At 38.4% G+C, this 22,914-nt stretch overlaps 1 long non-coding RNA gene across 2 annotated transcripts in view; it reads left to right on the top strand.

Moving 5' to 3' along the window:
• Positions 1-19,329, top strand: part of LOC112661097 (uncharacterized) — a 90,990-nt gene extending 71,661 nt beyond the window's left edge. The window contains exons 3-4 of one of the 2 annotated variants that reach the window (XR_007405101.1): positions 14,584-14,752; positions 15,685-19,329. This is a non-coding gene — a long non-coding RNA (uncharacterized LOC112661097). The remainder of the gene's footprint in view (positions 1-14,583; positions 14,753-15,684) is intronic. The other variant, XR_003137422.3, reaches the window with a different exon arrangement.
• Positions 19,330-22,914: the final 3,585 nt, after the last annotated feature.

The raw sequence follows: 22,914 nt of genomic DNA, 5'->3' as shown, positions 1-22,914 counted from the left end.
TTTTGCTATTACTTATGTGAACAGCCTTATACATAAGTATTTGTTGATATCTCTCATTATTTCTTTAGGATATTATTTCGTTCTGTTGCTGCATTACAGACCATCCCAAACTTAGTGGCTTAAAGCAACATGATTTCATCACTATTCTGTGGGTTGATTGGGCTCAGCTGGGAAATTCTGGTCCATGTGATAGAGCTAAAGTCACTCCTGTGGCTGTACTCAGCTGATAACTTGGCTTGGGCTGCATCATCAGAGACAGTCTGACCACCTCCAGGACTCTCCATGTGGTTTTTCTGGTTTTTTGTTTTGTTTTGTTTCGTTTTGTTTTGTTTTTATCACTTCATAGTGAAACCTGAACTTCTTTGCAGTATGGTAACTGGATCCCAAGAGGGAGAAAGATAATCCTTTTAAAAAAGACTCAGGCTTGGATGTCCCATCACTTTTGCCTTATTCTGTTAATCAAAGCAAGTCATAGGGCCTGCCAAAGATACAAGGGAAGAGAGATATAAATATATGCCTAGAAAAGGAAATACTAGGAGAAAGAGTATTTATACATTAAGGCTCATGATGCACATTATCAAAGTGTCCCACAGAAAGGCTCCTGCAATGTGTAACCGCCAGCCCCCAAGCAGTATATAAGAGCATATATTTCATCATGCAAATGCCAACCCTTGGCAGTTTCATAGGATTAAAGACAACCATGTGACTGTTGTTTTATTAATGTTGAAGAGTTTCAACTTTTTCATATACTTATTGGCCATTAAAATATTTTAAATATATATGGTAGATTATGATACAGAATACATATATGTAGCTCCATTTAGTTTAGTAAAAAGCATCTTACCATGAAATGTTCTGTAGGTCCTTCCTTGTTTCCATTCCATTCTCTCCCCATTCTGAATTTTGTGTTTCCATTCTCTTGCCCTTATCTTTTTCAGCTCTACTGAAGTATAATTGACAAAACTGTTAGTTATTTAAAATGTACAGCATGATTTGATATATGTATGAATTGTGAAAAGATTCCCTCCATCAAGTTAATTAATATACCCATCACCTCACATATTTACCTTTCTCTTAATGAGCCTTGACCTTTTTTAATCTTTTATAACAGCTTTTTTGAGATATAATTCACATAGCATGCAATGAACTCAATTTGTATAATTGAGTGATTTTTAGTACATTCAGAGTTGTGCAACCATCACCACAATAATTTTTGAACATTTTTATCATCCCCCAAAGAAATCCTGTACCCCTTTATCCTTACTTTCCATTCTCCAACTTGTCCTGTCCCAACCCTAAGCAATTACTAATCAACTTTATGTCTATTTAGATTTGCTTATTTGGGGCATTTCATATAAATGGAGTCATATGCTATGTGGCCCCTGTGCCTAGCTTCTTTCACTTAGGGTAATGTTTTTAAGGTTCATCCACATTGTAGTCTGCATTAGTAATTCATTCCTTTTTATTGCTAATGATATTATATGCATAGACCACATTTATTTATCCATTCATCTGGTGAAGGGCATTTAGGCTGTTTGCAGTTTTTTTTACTATTATGAATAACACTACTATGAACACTTGCATACATACATTTTGTGTGGACTTGTTTTCAATTTTCTTTAGAGTGTTTCAATACTTGGAAGTAGAATTTCTGGGTTATATTGCTAATGCCATATTTAACTTTGTGAGGAACTGCCAGGACATTTTCCAATGTGACTGAACATTTCACATTCTCATCAGAAGTATATGTGAGTGTTTCAATTTCTCCACATTCTTACCAACATTTGGGATTATCTGTCTTTTTTATGATAGCCATCTTAGTGGGTAATGAAGTGGCATCTTGTGCTTTTGATTTACATTTCTCTGATAGCTAATGATATTGAGCATATTTTCATGTTCCTATTTGTCCTTCTTTTGCAATAGTTTATATGTTTATATTTTTAAATAATATATTGATTGGTTTTACATATTTTGAAATTTATGTTAATGTTTCTATATGCAAATTTGATATATTTATTAAATTTCACACTTTTGAGGTTCATCCATGTTGATGTATGTTGCTGTAGTTTATCTTCACTTCATATACAATTCCATCACCTGTATCTTTCACATAAGAATTATTTGTTCTTCTATTGATGGATGTTTGGATTATTTCCAGCTTTTTTGCTATTATGTACAGGAAGCTATAAATATTCTTATACACACATGTAAAAAGTTCTCTAGGGCACATATGCCCTAAATAGAAATGTAAGTTGAATCCTAAGGTATACAAAATTTCAACACTCTTAATGTCGAAGTGTCTTTCAATATGGTTGTACCAATTCATCCTCTCCCAACAGTATTTGTGAGAATTTCTGTTGCTCAATAATGTCTCCAACATTAGATATTTTCAGATTTCTTAATTTTTGCTAGCTTGTAGGAGTGAAATTTTATTTTGGTGTGGTTTTAATTTACATTCCACTTATTACTAATGAACTTGAGCATCTATTCATGTGTTTATGGGCCATTCATATTTTCTCTTCTCTGAAGTGTTTCTTCTTTAGTCTGTTTTTCTGTTATATGGTCTTTTTCTTATTGATTTGTGGAAGCTTTTATAGTATGTTTTATTACTGATACTTTGTTAGTTGTATATGTTACAAAGATTTCCAAATTTTGGCCTCTCATTTTATTCTTTTCAGTATCTTTGGATAAACAAGCTTGATTTTAATGTAACTAAGGCTATAATCATATGTTGTATGATTTTTGTGCCTTTTGGTATCTTATTGAAGAAATTCTTTCCTTCAAGGTTGTAAATCTATACTTCTATATTGTCTTCTAAATACTTGGTATATGTCTGTTTTTCATATTTAAATCTTTACTTGACCTAGAACTGATTTCGATGTATGGTATGAAGAAGTATGTATAGTGTATAATAGATAACCAGTAGCCCCAGCACGATAGAAAAGACCATCCTTTACCTCCTAGGCTATTTTGCCGATTCTGCCATATATCTAGTTTCTATATGTGTGTAGTTCTATTTCTAGGCTCTCCATTCTGTTTCATTGGACTTTTTGTCTATTCTTGTGTCCATTAGTGTATAGTGTTTATAGTGTTTTAACAATTATATCTTTATGATATATATTGGTATATGATCAGGCAAGTTCCCATCTTATTCTCCTTTTGGGGAATATTTTGGCTATTCTTGACCCTTTGCTTTTCCAAATACACTTTTGAATATAGGTCGTTGAGTTAAAAATAAAGACTTGTTGCAATTTTTGTTAAAACTACATTGATACTGTAGATTAATTAGGGGAGAATTGATATTTTTATAACATCAAATTTTTTAATATATCTGCATAGTATTATTTCTCTATTACTTTTGTTTTTTTAAATACAGTTCGCAGAAGTTGTATAATTTTCTTCATTGGCCTTGCATATCTCTAGGACAATTATTTCCAGGTACTTAATGCTCTTTAAATGCTATTGTAAATGGCATCTCTTAAAAATTACTCTAAGTATTGATTATGGATAGAAATGCACTAGACTTTTATGTATGGATTTTTGTATCTGATGAACTTGCTTATATCTTTAATGAGCTCTACTATTGGTATGTAGGTTCTCTGGAGTTCATGTGTAGATATATCAACTATGGATAATGACTGTTTTTTTTTTAATATATTTTTTTAATTTTTATTTATTTCTGATAGTCACAGAGAGAGAGAAAGAGAGAGAGAGAGAGAGAGAGAGAGAGAGAATGAGGCAGAGACACAGGCAGAGGGAGAAGCAGGCTCCATGCACCGGGAGCCCGACGTGGGATTCGATCCCGGGTCTCCAGGATCGCGCCCTGGGCCAAAGGCAGGCGCCAAACCGCTGCGCCACCCAGGGATCCCGGATAATGACTGTTTTATTGTGAATCACATCTTATCTTTATTCTTTAACTTTCTTTTTTTTTTTCTTTTTTTATTGGCTAGAACCTTCAGTATGAGGTTGAATATAAGAGATGATGGCAGGTGCTCTGTTGTTTTTTTTTTTTCATTCCCTCAGCTTAAAAGAAATGCTTTCAATATTGACAATTAGGTATAATGTTTACTTTAGGATTTTGGCAGATATCATTTATTGGTTAAGGAAGTTTCTTTGTATTACTAGTTTGTTAAGAATGTTTATCAGACCTGTATACTAAATTCTAGGAGATATTTTTACTGTGTCTATTAAGGTAATGTGTAATACTTCTCCTTTAGACTAAGATTGTGGTTATATTAATTGATTTTCTAATGTTAACTACTCATTTCTGTGATAAACTTAACTTTAGTCATATATTATTATCTTTAAAAATCTGTTTTCTGATATAGTTTGCTAATATTTTTTGATTTTTATATCTATGTTCATGACTTGAAATTGACTTTCAATTTTTTTCTCACGTTATCTTTGTCAGTTTTTACTATGAAGATTAGGCTAGCCTCATCAGATTATTTGAGCAGTGTTCCCTCTTTCTCTGTACTCTGGAATATTTTTCATAGGGTTAAAATTTCTATGATTAGGATAAAAAAAGATATAGACTATTTTTATCACTGTAAAAAATTTCTTCATGCTGTAGCCTCTCCAATCTGAGATTTTGTGGTCACATCCTCCTTTATCTCTAACCTCTGGTTTTACTACTGATATGTTCCCTCTTCCAATAGACTTACCTGTTCCTGAATGCCCTTTAGTTTAGATCATACACTATATACTCTTTTGAGTTTGACTTCTTTCACTTAGCATATTTTACTCTTAATTTAACTCCATCTTAATTCATCTTGACTTTTGAAGCAGTACCTTGTGTATTATTTTTTTAAATTTTTATTTATTCATTCATGAGAAACACACAGAAAGAGGCAGAGACATAGGCAGAAGGAGAAGCAGTCTCTCCACAGGGAGCTCAATGCAGGACTCGATCCTGGGACCCCAGGATCATGGCCTGAGCCAAAGGCAGACGCTCAACTACTGAGCCACCTGGGTGCCCCAGTACCTGTGTTTAGAAGCAGAAATTATTGCAGAAAAAATAAAAGAACAATTAGTAACTTGCTGCTGTATCCCCCCACAGACAATTTCCTTAATATTTGTGTATATTTCTCTCAAGTTTCTTGATCCATTCTTGTATAAATTTTATCAATTGCCAAATTAAGATTTCAAATCATAAAAGCAATTTGTACTCATGGTGACAATTTAAACAGTATTGAAGGGCTCTAAGAAGCTGTCAGTTTCTAGAGTGTTTCTGAGGATATTTTATATGTGTATTCACATATTTTTTCTTCACACATAGTATCATAATGTACAAACTCCTTTCCTTCTTATTTACTTACTGCATTGACCACTGACTATTACCAGTGCCTGTTTTATTCCTTTTCCTTCATTATAAAGCCTTAGACTTTTAGCTGAGTGTTTCACTGCCCAGAATAAAGACGACTATATCTCATATCTCTGTTATTAGAACACTTGGCCCTAGGACTGACTAAATTCTGGGATGTAAGCACAAGTACTATGTGGAATATCTGATATCTTCTTAACTGGTAAACACTCTTTTCTCCTTCTTTATGTTTTATATTAATGCCTAGTATGCAGATGTGTCTGGAGCTCTAACCCCTTTCTTGGACCTTGAAGACAAGGGCCACATCATAGGGATGATAGAGCACTGGCCTGGGGGAATCCTATGTCCCTGAGAACCTCATCAAGCAGAGCTGCTACACTAGCTTAAATGCCTTTCTCCAAACTTTTACATAAGACAGAAGTAACCCATCATCAAACAGAATTACAGAATTTAAGTTTTTAAGTGTCAGTATTGTAAAATGTTTCTCGTTTTTTTCCATAAAAGTTTGCACCAAAGTGTCTCGAAGTGCCAGTTTTCATACATCTTAAAATGTTTTCAAATCTTAAATGAAGATCTTCATCTTAAGATGAAGAGTCACTAGAGAGACAGTTGGTTTATTGTGCTGGTTTTATTAACTTAGTACAAGGAGAAGACTTTACTCTTGCTAGAACTGGTCCCAAGGCTCAGAAACAGGCTTGTTAGCTATTAGGTGGAGAACTATAGTTGGCTTTTACAAGGAAAATGCCCTTAGAGACCATCTGCTAACACCCCTCACTTCCGATTTACAGTTGAAGACACCATCTCCCACAGAGTTTCATGTTGCCTGACTCAATGAATAGAATGCATCTGGATTGCATGATCTGGGTAAATCATATCCTCTTCAGCCTCAGTTTCTTTATGTGTTAAAGGAGACAACATTCAAATCTCACAGAAATATTATCAATATTAAGCAAGCTCTCCTATAATATGTGCTTTACACAATCCCTGGCACAGAAGTGCTAAAAAAATAGCCCTCCCTAAGACTGTAGCACACTATCTTCCATGGGCTTCCTCCCTTAGCTGGTGTATGCTCGTAAATGTTCTTAAAGGATTGTTTGCTGAGACATTTGGCTCTTCAACTTTACTTCTAAATATCATATCAGGTTTCTCTCCAATAAAACTGCAGCAGTAATTCTTAAGTAAGATCTCAGCAACTATGATAAACCTGTGACTGGGGACTAGCTTTGGCAATGACAATGATAAAACAGATTTCATCAGCAGGTGTTTGAAGCCCAGTGTTTGGCTGAGTTTTCTTTGTTAATCCCTAGTTTCAAAGGAGGAAATGATCTTTGCCTGTTTACTTTGCTTGAGTGGTCTGCTGAGGTCAGCAGAATCCTATTAATTAGACAGGTAGTGGCTTTCTTTAAAGTTTCCTGTTGTTCTGAAACTTTGTATGTTCGATTATTAGTTTAGATAGTTTCTGAATTGGAATGGAGTTTAGTCCATGTCGTAGCTTTATAGGTACAAGTAGACTCAATGTATGATAGTTTTATTATCTCAGTGAATTGTCCTGTTCTTAACATCAGCTTTTCTTTAACTGTCTTCTTGGGTCATCCACATCGTATTTTCAAATTATAAGTCCTTTTAGGTTAGACATCAAAGTATTTGTGTTTTGTCCTCTACACCTAAGACAAGTACTTTGTATGTAGCAGGTGCCAAGTGATTAAGTGAATGAATAAAAAAATGAATGAGTAAGCAAACAAAAGCTTTGCTCTGGTTTTATTTCTTAGATTAAATATTCAGGTCTGTTGTAAAGGTCAGAGAAATTTGTGGGCTAACAGATGATAATCCCATCATGAAAGACCTTTCTTTAACCTCTCTTTTTAAGAAATGAGTTCTGAATCAAGTAAGAATAGATTCAGCAGAGACTGACAGAAAGTCTAAGAGGGCTTGAGTAGATGTGTAATTCTGTGTAATCTCCTCTCACATAGTGGAAGCCCAGAGATATCCAACCACAAGTAGTGTGGCCCCTTATGGTGACAGGTAATCAGGTTTCATTCACTTTGTGGTATTGCTGTCCTCGGTATGTAACTTCTACCTTCATGGTCCAAGATGGCTACTTAAATTCCTGCCATCCCTTCAGCAGTCCCACTTGAGAGAAGGAATAGTACACCCTTTTCTTTAAAGATACTTCCTGGAAGTTGCTTCTGTCACTGCTGCTTACACTTCATCGGCAAGAGCTCCATCACATAAGAGTCTGGGAAATGTAGCCTTTATTTTGGGCAGCTGTGTGTCTGCCTACATTCAGGTGTTCTATTGCTAAAGGAAAAAAGGTATGAACAGATATTGGGGAACAAATAGGTGTCCTAGCCACAGTTTCTCTTTGTTATTTGGATAAAATATGAACTCATCATTATGACCAACAAAGCCCTAACTGATCTAGTCACTGCATGGTCTCTGGAGTCATCCCTGATCAACTTACTTATACCATTTAAGCTGTTTTTCCACTCTCCTTTTCTCTAAAGGATAGAACTCCACCTCCACCTCAGCACCTTTGCACATGCTTTTATTGCTGGGATTTAGGAATCCCAGATAGGTTTCTCTGTCCGCATGACACTTTCTTATAACATCTTGTATTTCCTCTTTGTAGGATCTACCACAATTGGAATTATAAAGTATTTATACAATTATTTGCTTTTTATATATATTTCCCACTAATCTATAAGTCATGTGAGTGCAGGAATTTTGTTTTGCTCATGACTGTATTTCCAGCACCTAATACAGTATTTGGCACAGATTCGGCACTTAATAAGTCTTTGCTAAATAAATGAAGGAACTTTCTGCTAGAACTTTCTTATTTTACAGATGAGATAATAGTTTAACCAGAGTATTCAAGGAATCTGGATTCTAGGTTTTTTTAATCAATTGGTTAAAATGAAGGTTTCAACTAAAGTTGAAAATCTTTCTGAAATATTAAATAACAAAGATTTAATCAAGTTAAATTTGAAGACCTAGTCAGTTTTATTGAACTATTCATGAATCAGGCTGTATCTCATCTACCAACTAGACAGGAGCACAAAAGATCTGTACAAAAGGGAAAATTTTTAAAAGCATAGAAATGATAGCACAAAAAAGTCATCAACAGAAAAGTTGACCTTCCTTTGGCAGAGACAAAAGGGTCTTATTAGATTGAATTACCTCTCAGTTGCTGACCAGGAAATTCTAGACTGACCAGTTAAGATTGCATTCTTAAGGAAGATTAAAACTGCAGTTAGGTTAAGTATTAAACCATGGTTTAGTGACATGGGCCTAGCACAAGGGACTCTGTTTTGGGCCTGTGATTTTCTTTTAAATAATGTTTTGGTATAATTTCTTGCCTTAGTAAGGACAGTGTACCAATCAATATTTATTTATTCTTCCTTTGATGGTCGGGATCTTCATGTGTATAAGAGTCACCATTATAACCATTAATCATCACTGACCAAAACTAACAGATATGGAATGAGAAAGAAATTGCTGGAATCTGCCCTGACTCTGGGATACGACTTGGACAGTTGCTCTAAACAAATGTGCTCAACATTAGCCTGTTTTCTTCTCAATCACCTCTTTCTCCCAAAGTAGTGTGCCAAAAATTTCTAGTGATTGTGTTTCCCAGTTGATGGGGTTTTTTTTTTTCTTTTTCTTTTTTTTTTTTTTTAATGCAGGAACTGTCACCCTTGTTTTGAAAGAAAAACATAGCTTTTTAAAAAGTGTCAGTCAAATGTTGGGGCTGTGAGTGACAGTCATGTCTGAGTTCAACAATTCTTTTTTTAAAACAGTGGAGGAAATGGCATTATTTCTTGTCATCCACATCTTTAAATATCAGCTGCTAGAATCAACATGAAGAAGGGAGGTGAGGGAGAAGGAAGATAATCCTTGGAACCTCCTGAAATTGGTGATGGCCAGAAGCTTACCGAATGTCATTGCTTAGGAGTTTAAATTGTTTTGAAAGCTGTGAGTCTCAGTTTTTCTGAGATATGGGACTGCAATGGATTGAGAAAACAGAATCTTCACATTTCTTACAGGTTCCTCAAACTACAGTATTTTTTTTTTTTGGCATTTGTGTAAGATTTTAATTTAATAAGGCATGTCTTTCATCTTTAAAAAGTTTAGTATTTTTAATCATTCTCTTTAATTCCCTGTAACTAACAATGTACCTTTTCCTCCAAGCATTTAAAGTAACATTTACTTGTAATGTTTTCTCCAAGGTCAAAGTCTCTTTCCTTTCCCCCAGTAACTCACTACCTCCGTCAATGTTGGCACGTCTCACCTTTGAAATACAGGGGAATTAGCAAGTCACACGGCTAAAAGTAGAGATGAGAGGATGTGGAAGCAAAATGTATGATGGTGACAAACTTTAATTTGAACAGAAGCCAGTTCTATTCCCAAGCTGTTCCCAAAATAATTTATCTTCTAGAGAAATTTAGCCATCAAAGTCTAAACACCAACCAGGAGTAAAGGCTAAAATTTCATCCATTTAAAAATGCTACTTCACAGTGTATATCAGCAATTAACACTTCAGATGGGATTGGTATAGTTTAAAATATGCTCTTCTCTCTTCTAGTTAAGAGCGTGTCTGTCAACCTGATCTTAATGGAGGGGCGGGTTAAACTGATGGGGACAACTAGGCTTTCAGGCAAGGTAACTGTCAAAAATGAATGTTCTAGCTACTTAATATTCAGTATGATATGATCAACTAGAAATGCAGCCAATCAAATAGGACTTCAGCCATGGGCAGAGGAGAGGGGTGGGAAGGGGTAGTTCCCAGGGCAATGACAGGATACAGGTAGTGTCATGGCTACAGTGTTTCTGCCCAGTGGGGATATCTATTTTAGACTTGGATGCCAATGGGGAAGTGACACTTCCTGTCACAAAGATGTTAAACAGTACCTCCCTTTGCCCTGGCTAAGTGGCAGATGCTACCCAAGTGTAGGTGGAATAGAAGAGAGTCTTACACAACTCAGAATAGAAGAGAGTCTTGCACAGCACTGCCATTCCCAGGAGAGTACATGAAGTAGGGAGCCAGCATTTTTGGTTGGCAAACCTTACCAAGGGAATCAAAACCTTCTTAACAATACTATGATGAAAGTGCAATTCTGTTTCACAGATAGAAATAAGGAAGCAATAGGGCCAATTCTGAGAGGATGGGAGGGAATATAGAAAGGAGCTTACAATAGAAAACCAGCGCAACATGGAAAATAAAGAATGGGAAATCTTTCTCTTTGAGTGCCATTCAAAGTGCAGATTGGTGCTGTTCTGTGGGCTATTGGTTACTGGTCTGCAAAGAAAGGAACACAGAGATTTAGAGAAAGCATTTAGAAAAGATTATAGGCATTTTATATTGCTGCAACATCCAAATGTGGTCCTAGATTCTTGTAATTTATCTTGTGTCAGAGTTCCCTTTTTTGTTTGGTTTGGAGACAACAGAAAAACATGAGAGACATACACCTGAGATGATGTAAGTCATGGAAAAAGCCATGAGGCTCTTGGCTGAATGGGTGGGTTTTTAAAAGTGAGACTTAAGGAAAGTCATGAGCCCAAGGGAGCAGAGGGAGGGTGGGAAAAAAGTGGACTTTTCTCCTTGAAAGGGGTACAGACCAGTTTGAGTGTTGTCAAATTCACATGGTAAGTCATGTGTGTGTGATAGTTTGAAGGTAGTTTGTCAATTTTAACCCAAAAGTGTGTAAAACATAGAATCCTACTGTTTATCATAAGATAATTTAAATTTACCATTTAAATGTTAAATGTCTAGAGCTAGCTATAGATGAATTATGATGGGACCACAAATTCTTTTTTAGTATAATAGTGATTCTCAATATAAATCACCTGTATACATGCTTCTAGTGAGGCATGTGTTCAATTTTTGTAATTCTTTTATCTCTTGATATATTTGTCAGACAACTATCTGAACCATATGGTCCCACTGTAATATTTCAGACAAAATGCTCTTGCTTGGAATGGTCACAACTGGGTACATTAAACCTTTCTGGAATATTTAACTAGTGAGACTGAGTTCTAGTGCAGTATGCCACAGATAAATCTTCCCAGTCCTCTGCATTTGAAAGGCTTACATTTCTACCCCAATAAATTACAGTTTATAAAAAACAACCACCTACATTATCAAAATTTATGACTTTGTTCCTGGATTCTTATAACTTATCTTGTACCAGCAGTATGTTTGAGTTGAAGGCAACAAGAAAAACATGAAGATATACATCTAGATTACTCGTGCCCTACAGAAAGCTATACATCTATTGAAGGAGGCTCTTGCCTGAATGAATGAGTATTTAGGAATTAAACCGGGGACAGGCATGACAGCCCAAGAGAGAGCAGAGGCTTGGTGGAAAAAAACACATAAACTTAAAGTCAGAAGATGTGGATTTGAGTCTTGCCTCTATCTTTAAACCAGCTATGTAATCTTGGGCAAGTAACTTAGCCTTTTTATGCCCTAATGTTATCATCCATAAAATGGAAATACCTGGGTTCTTGTGCAGTGTAAATGAGAAATTGTATATGAGATGATACTGTAACTGCAGATAATGCAAGAGTTGGGGATTAGGGGACAAAGGAATACACAGTGGCTGAGAACAGACACATTTTCTGTAAAGGGCCAGATAGTAAACATGTTGGCTTTGTGGGGCACATACTGTCTCTGTTGCAACTACTCAGCCCTGCTGTTGTAGCATGAAAGAAACTATATATAACATGTAAACAAATGTCCTAATAAATGTTTACTTACAAAACTAGGCAGTAGCCTGGTTTTAGCCCAATGACCAGTTTGTCAGCTTCTGAAACTAGAAGCCCAGAGACTTGAGTTCTAGTCCTGGCTCTGTTTTTAGCTAGCCACATGACCTTGTGACATTATTTCTAGTTTCCAAACTTCATTTCCCCATCACCATTGGACTGTCCCACATCTCTTCAGCACTGTGACATGGGGAAGGGTGAGGCAGAAAACAAGGAACCATGTCAGGGTGAGAAAATTTTAATGTAATGTTGATTAAAAACAAAAATTATATCAATACAGAAGATGAAAAATTAACTGAAGTGTAAATACAGTTGGAATATGGGTTGGAAGAAGCTTTAAAAAAGTGAGCAAAGAATTTTGTGACTTCTTTAGTACCCCAGTAGATCAAACAGAGCAATGACACAGGATTGACCTCAACCTGCCTGCCATCGGGAAATCCCCCTTAGCACAAGACCAGATGATGATCCAGAGACCTGGACCTCTGGGACATGACTTCCTGTGTGTCTCAGCCACAGGAGCAAGGCTTAGGGCCTAAGTAGGAGGCAACCAGTAGCAAATGCTTCAGTACCCTACCCATAACCCTTCACTTCCTTTTCCTGCATGGGGGGCAGGCCAGAAATGTTGGAAGTTCTTTCTCAGGAGCTGCCCCGAATCAATCAATGAGACATGGAATTTGGTGGGATAAATACCTCCACTCCCTCTTTTCTGAACCAAGTCTGAGATGTTCTCTATACAATTCCCCAAAGACTCACAGAGGTTCAAGCCCCTATAGCAGTAATATAGCAGTAAACTCACTTAGCATATCCTTTATTGGCTCCCTTCCCTTGCCTGTCTTACCTCCCCTTACCCTTACCAGTGTTTCCTGGGATTACCTCTCCAATGAACCACTAGCACCCAGCTCTTTGCCTTAGGATCTCCTTCTTAGGAAACTCAAGACAAAGCTACCTAGATACACAGTCATTAGGAGATAGCCAAAGGCTTATACAGAGTTGTTTCCATAGGCAAGAGTGCAAGACCGTTGCCTTCAGTCTGAACACCTTGGAGCACAGGATCTCCTAGAAGAAAATTAGAATCTGCTCACATGTTAAGGGAAGTTTTAGGTGTAGAATAGGTGCTGAGTTCCTTCTCTGTGTAAGAAAGCTAGCCCGCTGTGGCCACAAAGATGAGAAAAACACAGTCCTAGCTGACCAGGAACTTACAATTTGGCCCTTTCAGGACAGCAAATAGGCTTTTCAGCTAACAGACCTTTTTTTTCAGTTCAAATAGAAAGGGATCTTCTGTGAGTCTTCATACTTGTTTATGGCTTAATATATGGCCCAATAGAATGCCTCTGTTTCTGAAGCTTTTCTGGCTTTAGCTTGTTTCTAGACTTTTGCATATGCTTTTCTTTCTGCCTAGAGTACTCATCCCCATTCATTTTGCCTGATTCCTCACTCAGCACTCCACATCATTCTCTATGGGAAATCTTCCTTGATCTTTCATAGATCAATGTATCTGCTCTTATCATGTCCCTGCAGCATCTTCTTCTACTGTCCTTGCACTATCAGATTGTGTTTGATTATGAGTAGTCAGAGTCACAACCTGTTTATATCTTTATCTCCAATGCCTAGCATGGGGACTAGGGCACTCAATAAATATTTTTTGAATAAAGGAACAATATACTTAATTGGTGGAGGACCCATCATAGGGCTCCACAGTAGTTTAAAGAACAATTCTAAGGAGGATAAGTTGATACAGAAGTATCAGAAGACTACTCATAAATGTCCAGATTTCTTTGTACCCCTCACCTACCCATATTCAAAGACTCTGGGCCAGATTTCCTAAGTACTGGAATACCAAGCCAGCACTTGGTTCATAGGCTTGCCAACCTTTAAATATCCAACAGGAAATGTTATCTGTCCATCCATCTATCTACCTATCCAGCCAGCCAGCCAGCCAGCCAGCCAGCCATTCCCTCTGTCTACATATTTATCAAACAATTATTGAGTTCCTGTTCTCTTTCAGGTTTATATTAACCACCAAGGACATGAAGATATCTGATCCCTGCCCTTTAGACATTAAAAGTCAGCCTAATTGAACTGATAATGAAAAGCTATTGCAATAAATGGATCAATAGAGATATTATGAATAATTTGGAGAATGTAGGGCAGGAGCTACTACATTTCCGGTTGCCTTTACACCCATTCTCCAACAATGTATATAAATGTTGGCTCCAGGAGTTGGAGTTACCTCTTTCCCATGTCTGTGGTGTCACCTACTTCCCATATGGATTTATTTCTTCTTCCTCACTTCCCCTCATCTTAGGAGAATATTCCTTGGAGCCTGGACTCTAATGAGTAACTGAAGGTTAGCATATGGTGGATGGTATAGTGGAAATATATCTTGCCATCACACAAGGGGGATACAGTGATGCCTCCACTAACCCTATGATAATTATTTAGCTTCTTGCCTTGACTTTAAGCTACATACCAATTTATTTTATTCTTCTTTTTTTAAGATTTATTTATTTTAGAGAGAAAGAGCAGGGGAAGGGAAGAAGGAGAGGGAGAGAGAAAATCCTCATTCCTGAGCATGGACCCCAATGTAAGAGGCTTGATCCCAGGTCCCTGAGATCATGACATGACCCAAAATCAAGAGCCAGCCACTCAACTGACTGAGCAACCCAGGTATCCCTAGCTACCTACCAATTTCTATTAAGCCTCTTCTTATCAGGCCCACAGAGTATGCATTAATATTAATATATACATTTGCATAGTATTTTATGCTTTTCTAAGAACTTCATGGATTATCAGAACTGAAAGAACATTAAATTTCATCACTTATTTATTTTTTTCAAAGTTTCATTTATTGAAGTAATCTCTGTACCTAATGTGGGGCTTGAGCTCATAACCACGAGATCAAGAGTTGCATGTTCTTCTGACTGAGCCAGCCAGGCACCCCTAAATATTATCATTTAGTCCAGCCACCCATCTGATGTCCAAATCCCTTTTACAGCATGCTGAAGCCCACCCATTGGCTTCCAAGATAACCTTCTCTACCACCTCTCTGATCTGGAACCACTCTTTGCTGCAAGGCAAACCAGGCTCTTTGGATAGTAAATGCCTACTTACCACATGCCAAGAGTCCCCCAGTTCTCAGATTTAGTTCTTGAATCCTCTGATCCCATCTGTTCTATACCTTGCTTTACACCCTTGCCTACCTCTTACTACCCCTTGCCTCATCCTTCCAGTCCAAAACATCACTCAGACTCTCTTCCTTCTTCCCGGATAGGGGGACCACAGTAGTCCTTGGATAGGATCCCTCTGTTACAGTTACTTTGGTTGCTATAACAAATGATCCCAAAGTATAATAACATAAAAACATCATTGTATATTCATGGATTTTCTGGGTCAGGAATTAAAACACTGTGTAACAGAATTGACTGACCCCTCCTCCACAATTTCTGGAGCCTCAGTTGAGGTCTCAAAAGATGGAGATGAAATTATCTCAAGTACATGTGTAGCAGTTGATGCTGTCTATTGGCTGGGTAGACTTGAATAGCTAAGGGGGACTTAATGGTACCTAGGATATCTACTACATGTGGCCTTTCTATGCTTAGTTTCCTTACAGCATGGTGACTAGAATCCAAGGATGAGACCAACAGAGAGAGAGTGAGCTGGACAGAAGATGTATACTTTTTATGACCTATCCTCAGAAGTCACGTAGGATTATTTTCTCTGCTAGTCAAGATATCACAAAGATCTGCTGACATTCAAGGGGCAAGAATATAGGCCCCCATCCCTGGATGGAGGAATGGCAGCACCACATTGTAAGAACAGATGAGATGAGATGAAAAGTGTATTAGTATGGCCATCTTTGAAGAAAGCAATCTGCTATATCCTCCTAGTGCTGAGTGATATTCTTCTGTGCCCTGCCCCAAGAGAAGCCTCATGACATAGACAACATCATGGACACAGTTCTGTAGTCAATATTCCTTTGTCATAAATAAAATATATTACAAAGACTTCCAGGGAAGATGGCAGAGTAGGGACCCTAAGCTCACCTTGGCCCACCAATACAACTAGATAATATCCACATCAGTGTAAATGCCCAGAAAATGACTCAAAGAATGGCACAAGAGACTCTCCACAACTAAATATAGAGAAGAGGCCACACTGAAGAAGATAGGAAGGGCAATGCAGTCAGGGCTAAACAGACCCACAAAACTATCCAAAGGAGGGAGGGATACCATGGGCATGGAAAGGGGAGAGAAACAGACCTTCATAACCAGGCACCCAAGGCAGGAGGAATATGCACATGATATTTAGCTTTAAAAATCAGCAGGCTTAGCTCTGGGAGAACTGGGAGGACAAGAGGAAACAGAGCTCTTGCCCTGAAGGAGGTAGCACAAAAAAATGGCCCTTCACAGATACAGCATAGAAGTAGCAGTTTGAAAAACTCCTGGGATAGATAGGAGGGAGATTTGTTTACTAATCTCAGAGCACATGTGATAGGTACAGGAATCACTGGGAGACTTCTCCAAGAATAAAAGAGCTGGCAGGTGCCATTTCCTTCCCCAGCCCCCCAGTCTAGACACATAGATACCTGTGGGAACCAGTATAGGCCAACACTTGTTACCTAACAAGTTACAATGTTCCCTAACCCCATGTTCTGCAGACATGTCCCCTCCAGCCCAGCTTCAGGTTTTCTCTCACAGTAGATGTACCTTGTTAACCTTGCCAACACCACACACCTTGCCCCTATGTTCTCTTGTAGATGTGTCCTTTCCAATATGCCCTTGGCTAGAAGCCATCCAAAGTGGTGCCATAAGCCTAGCAGGTTGTAAGCAGTCTTGACAGGGACCAGCATCATGCCAAAGTGACTCGGGGAAGATAACCACACACATCTGTCAAACTGCAGCCCCCCAGCAGTAGGTGGGGACAGACATCTGGTTTGACTGCAGTCCCTACCCACCAATGAAAGCTTCTCAGGGGACAACACAGGGAAAGTGCCCTGCAGTTTGGTGCTACTGCATCACTGGCAAATACCCAGTCTGAAACAACAGGGGCCCAAGGCATCCCCATACTGGTCCACTAACACCAGAGGGACCAAACACTGCCCACAACAGGCAAAGAGACTGGGCTGAAAGCAAAAGTGGCTCAGCCACAGCAATAGGATGCATGCAACACACACCCCTGCCACCCCTGAAGCACCAGGTTCTGGTGAACAGGAGACATTGCACTGTAGGGCACTACAGGACTTCTTATTCATAAGACCACTATTTTCACAAGCAAGAGACGTAGCTGACTTTCCTAACACATAGAAACAGATACAGAGAGTAAGATAAAAGTAAGGAGATAGAGGAATATGTCCCAAATGAATAAAACAGGAAAAAGAGAGAACAAAAGAGCTAAACTAAATGGAGATAGTAATGTGCCTAATAGAAAAATTTAAATAATTGTAAAGATATTCACTGGACCTGAGAAAAAGTGGAGGACCTCAGTGAGACCCTTAACAAAGAGAAAATATAAAAAAGAACCAGTCAGAGATGAAGAACTCAATAATTGAAATAAAAAATACACTGGATTGGAGAGCATGGGTGGCTTAGTCCATTAAGTGCCTGCCTTTGGTTCAGGTCATGATTCCAGGGTCCTGGGATTGAGCCCTACATCGGGCTGCCTGCTCACGCTCTCCTTGGAGCTTGATTCTCCCTCTTCTCCCCGCTTGTGCTCTCTTACTATCTCTGTCTCAAATAAATAAACAAAACCTTTAAAATAAGTAAGTAAATAAATAGTAGACTAGAGGAAGCAGAAGAATGGGCCAGTGACCTGGAGAACAGAGTAATGGCAACAAGAGAGAGAAATAATAATAATAAATGAGAATAGACTTAGGGAACTCAGGGACACCATCAAGTGTAATAATATCCACATTATAGGGACCCTAGAAGGAGAAGAGAGAGAAGGGGGAGGGCAGAAAATTTAATTAAAAAAATAATAGCTAAAAACTTCCCTAATCTAGGAAGGACACAAATCCAGATCCAGGAGGCACAGAGATCCCCCGCAAAAATCCACCCAATGAGGTCCACACCAAGACACAGAGTAAGTGAAATGGTAAAAAGTAGTGATAGAGAATTTTAAAAACAGCAAGAGAAACAAAAACAGTTATATACAAGGGAAACCCCCATAAAGCTATCAGCTAATTTTTCAGCAGAAACTTTACAGGCTACAAGGGAGTGGCATTATATATTCAAAATGCTGAAAGCAAAAAACAAAAACAAAAAAACTGCAGCCCAGAATACTGTATCCAGCAAGGTTATCATTCAGAATAGAAGAAGAAATAAAGAGTTTCCCAAACAGACAAAAGTTAAAGGAATTCATGATCATTAAACCAATCCTACAAGAAATGTTAAAAGAACTCTGAGTAGAAAGGAAAAACCATAGCATGAGTAAGAAAAATAGAAACCACAAAAGCAGTAAAGGTACATATATCTACAAAAATCAGTCAAAGGATTCCAAAAATAAAAGGATGTAGAGTGTGGCACCAAATACCTAAAATGTATGTGAGGGGGAGAGGTATAAAGAGTGGGTTCAAATTTCAATAACCATAAACTTAATATGGACTGCTATATGCATAAGATGTTTTGTTTAAACCTAATGGTAACCACAACCCAAAAACCAGTAATAGGTATGCAAAAAATAAAGAGGAAGGAATTCAAATATATCACTAAAGAAAGCCAACAAACCATGAGAGAAGAGAGCAAGAGAAGAAAGGAACAGAGAAGATCTACAAAACCACCATACAACAAGTAACAAAATGACCATCAGTACATACCTACAATCATTACTTTGAATGTAAATGGACTAAATGTTACAATCAAAAGTTATGGGGTGATGGAATGGATAAAAAGCAAGACTCATGTATATGCTGCCTACAAGAGACTCATTTCAGACCTAAAGCCACATGCAGCTTTTAAGTGAAGAAATGAAAAGGCATTTTTCATGCAATTGAAGTGAAAAGAAAGCCATAGTAACTACTCAAAGAATACAAAAATGCTAATTTAAAAGATACATTCACACATATGTTTATTGCAGTATTATTTATAATAGCTAAATTATGGAAGCAGGGCAGCCTGGGTGGCTCAGCAGTTTAAGCACCCAGGACATGATCCTGGAGATGTGGGATCGAGTCCCACGTCGGGCTCCCTGCATGGAGCCTGCTTCTCCCTCTGCCTGTGTCTCTGCCTCCCTCCCTCTCTCTCTCTCTCTGTGTCTATCATGAATAAATAAATAAAATCTTTAAAAATAATAAATAAATAAATAAATAAATAAATAAATAAATAAATAATGGAAGCAGCCCAAGTGTCCATTGATAGATGAATAAAAGAAGATGTGGTATGTATATTCAATGAAATATTATTCATCTATAAAAAAGAATGAGACCTCACCATTTGCAACAGCATGGATAAAACTAGAGAGTAAAATAATGCTAAACAAAATAAACCAGTCAGGGGATCCCTGGGTGGCGCAGCGGTTTGGCGCCTGCCTTTGGCCCAGGGCGCGATCCTGGAGACCCGGGATCGAATCCCACATCGGGCTCCTGGTGCATGGAGCCTGCTTCTCCCTCTGCCTGTATCTCTGCCTCTCTCTCTCTCTGTGACTATCATAAATAAATAAAAAAAAATTAAAAAAAAATAAATAAATAAACCAGTCAGAGAAAGACAAATACCATATGATTTCATTAATTTATTTTTTTTAAGATTTTATTTATTTATTCATGAGAGACACAGAGAGAGGCAAGGACATAGGCAGAGGGACAAGCAGGTTCCCTGCAGGGAGCCTGATGTGGGACTCAATCTAGGAACTCCAGGATCACACCCTGAGCCCAAGGCAAATGCTCAACCCAACCGCTGAGCCACCCAGGCATCCCTATGTGTGGAATTTAAAAAACAAAACAAATGAACAAAAAAAAAAAAAAAAAACCCACAACAAACCAGACTCTTTTTTTTTTTTTTAATGATAGTTTTTTTGTTTTTTAATTTTTATTTACTTATGATAGGCACACAGTGAGAGAGAGAGGCAGAGACACAGGCAGAGGGAGAAGCAGGCTCCATGCACCGGGAGCCTGACGTGGGATTCGATCCTGAATGTTCAGGATCGCGCCCTGGGCCAAAGGCAGGCACCAAACCGCTGCGCCACCCAGGGATCCCTTAACTATAGAGAAAAAAACTGATAGCTACCAGAGGGGAGATGGATGGGGGAATGGGTGAAATAGGTGATGAGAATTAGGAGTGCACTTAAAATGAACACAAAACTGATGTATAGAATTGAATCACTACATTGTACACCTGAAAAACTAATATGGCTCCATATGTTAACTACACTGGAATTTTTTTTAATAAATTTTTATTTATTTATGATAGTCACAGAGAGAGAGAGAGAGAGAGGCAGAGACACAGGCAGAGGGAGAAGCAGGCTCCATGCACCAGGAGCCCGATGTGGGATTCGATCCCGGGTCTCCAGGATCGCGCCCTGGGCCAAAGGCAGGCGCCAAACCGCTGCGCCACCCAGGGATCCCCTACACTGGAATTTTTAAAAGTCAATTTCCCTGGGACTCTTCTCAGATGAATGAATACATACCTCAGATGTGGTTCCTCTGTTTCAGATCAGAAAAGGATGAGCTTCCCTTATGATCTAGATCTAGACTCCCTATAATCAGCCCAAGGCATCTTTGGCTTTTATTTCTGGTAGTTACATGGTACTGCTGACTTATACCCAGCCTCTGGTCTACTAAAGCTCCCAGATAATTTCATGTGTTGCTACTAATCCTGGTCCTTATCCTGTACTTGAGTTGGTGAGTTGGGTTTTTTTTTAAGGCCAAAGCTCAAAAGTTTTCATTTTCTTAAACTTCATCTCATTAAATTTGTCTCATCATTCCAGCCTATTAAATCTTTTGGGATATTGAGCATTATCTGGTTTATTAGCTCTCCTTCCAAAGCTGCATGTAGCCTAAACATTCTATCATGCCATCAGGGCTTACATCCAATCCATTGATAAAAAATGTTGAATGAACATAGGATTTTTCATTTGATGTGTACATCAGAAAATTAAATAAAACCATCTCTGCTTTTGAGATGAGGGAACTAAGACTCAGAGAGGTCCAGGGATATGATCACAGTCACATTAATAATAAATGTGACAAAAGAGGAATTTGAACCTATATTTTCTGTTCTTTCTGCTACAATGGGATATTCATCCAGCCCTGGATGCCTAAGGAGGGGCTGGGGAAGAGCAAACAAAATGTAAGCTATGACTGAATATAATTAGAATGATAAAAATGATGAGCTCTAACAGCAACAAGTGGGAAAGATGGCAAGGGACTTTTTTTTTCTTACTCTCACTTTCTTTTTTAATTTATGAAAGAGAGAGAAAGAGAGAGAGGGAGAAAAGATGAGCAGAAGAGGGGCAGGGCAGGGAGAGGGAGAAGCAGACTCCTCCATGAGCAGGGAGCCTGATGTGGGGCTTGATCCCAGGACCCTGGAATCATGACCTGAGCAAAAGGCAGATGCTTAACTGACTGAGCCACCCAGGTACCCTTATTCTCACTTTGTACCACTGTGCATTCTTTTCTCCTTCCTAAAAAATATCTATATTTCCAATCTCAACTTCAGAAAGCTGTATCTTGAACTGTCTCCTTAAACCACAACCCACATGAATATACATCTCCTGCAGGAAGAATACAAAATGCAAAAAATGGGAAGAACCTGCTGTATCTGTCAAGGTCATGGTGAATCAAGAATGAGCTGAGTAGGTAGGATGACCAACCAACTGTGTTTGCCTGGGATAGTCCCATTTTTAGCCCTAAAAGTCCCAGGAAATCCCTCAGTCCTGAAAAAAACAAGATGTTTGGCCACCCTATGAGTAGTTTAGCGTAACATTTTGTCCTCCAATCTTTTATTTAATGCTGTAACAGAGTGAAGATGACTACAGAGTCTTTGACACCCCTTCTATCGAGAAATGGGGCCTATATTTCCTTCCTGACCCTGGGAAGTTCTGTGACTATATAGGATACAGGGGAAGTGATGCTGTACCAGTTTTCCAGCTCAGGCCTTAAGACATTGGCAGCTTCCACTTCCTATCTCTTAGAATCCTTTCTCTTGGACCCCTGAGCCACCATGTAAGGAGTCCAATTATTCTGAAACAGTCATGCTGGAGGGGTCACATGCAAGCACTTCTGTCAACACAATCAGCTGGATACAGTCGTCTTTCCATCACCATGGTGCCAGATATATAAGTGAAGCCCATGCACCAACTGAGTATCACCACTGAAATCACCAGGTGATCTCAGTTGAGACCATTTTGGGTTTTGGGATGGGGGTTGTTGTTGTTGTGGTTGCTGCTATTTAAGATTTTATTTATTTATTTGACAGAGAGAGAGAGAGAGAGAGCATGAGCAGGGAGGAGAGGAAGAAGTAAGCTCCCTGCCAAGCAGGGAGCCCAATGTAGGGCTCTATGCCAGGACCCTGAGATCATGACCTGAGCCAAAGGCAGATACCTAACCAACTGAGCCACCCGGGCACCCCACTTGAGACCGTTTTGAATAGGAGAATTGCACTGCTGTGTTGTATTCAAATTCCTGGCCCACAGACTCATAAGATATAATAATGAAATGGTTGTTTCCTTAGGTGCCATATTTAGGGTAATTTGTAATGCAACTAGAGATACCTGAGGTGAATAAACCATACCTAAGTAAATGGACCTAAATAAACCATACCTAATTTTTTTACTTACCATTTTTTTAAAGATTTTATTTATTTATTAATGAGAGACACAGAGAAAGAGAGAGAGAGAGA

The sequence above is a fragment of the Canis lupus genome, chromosome 23 (assembly GCF_003254725.2).
Source record: "Canis lupus dingo isolate Sandy chromosome 23, ASM325472v2, whole genome shotgun sequence".
Lineage (NCBI taxonomy): Eukaryota > Metazoa > Chordata > Mammalia > Carnivora > Canidae > Canis > Canis lupus.
The sequence above is the reverse complement of the archived record's forward strand: the minus strand, read 5'-3'. Positions and strand labels throughout refer to the sequence as shown.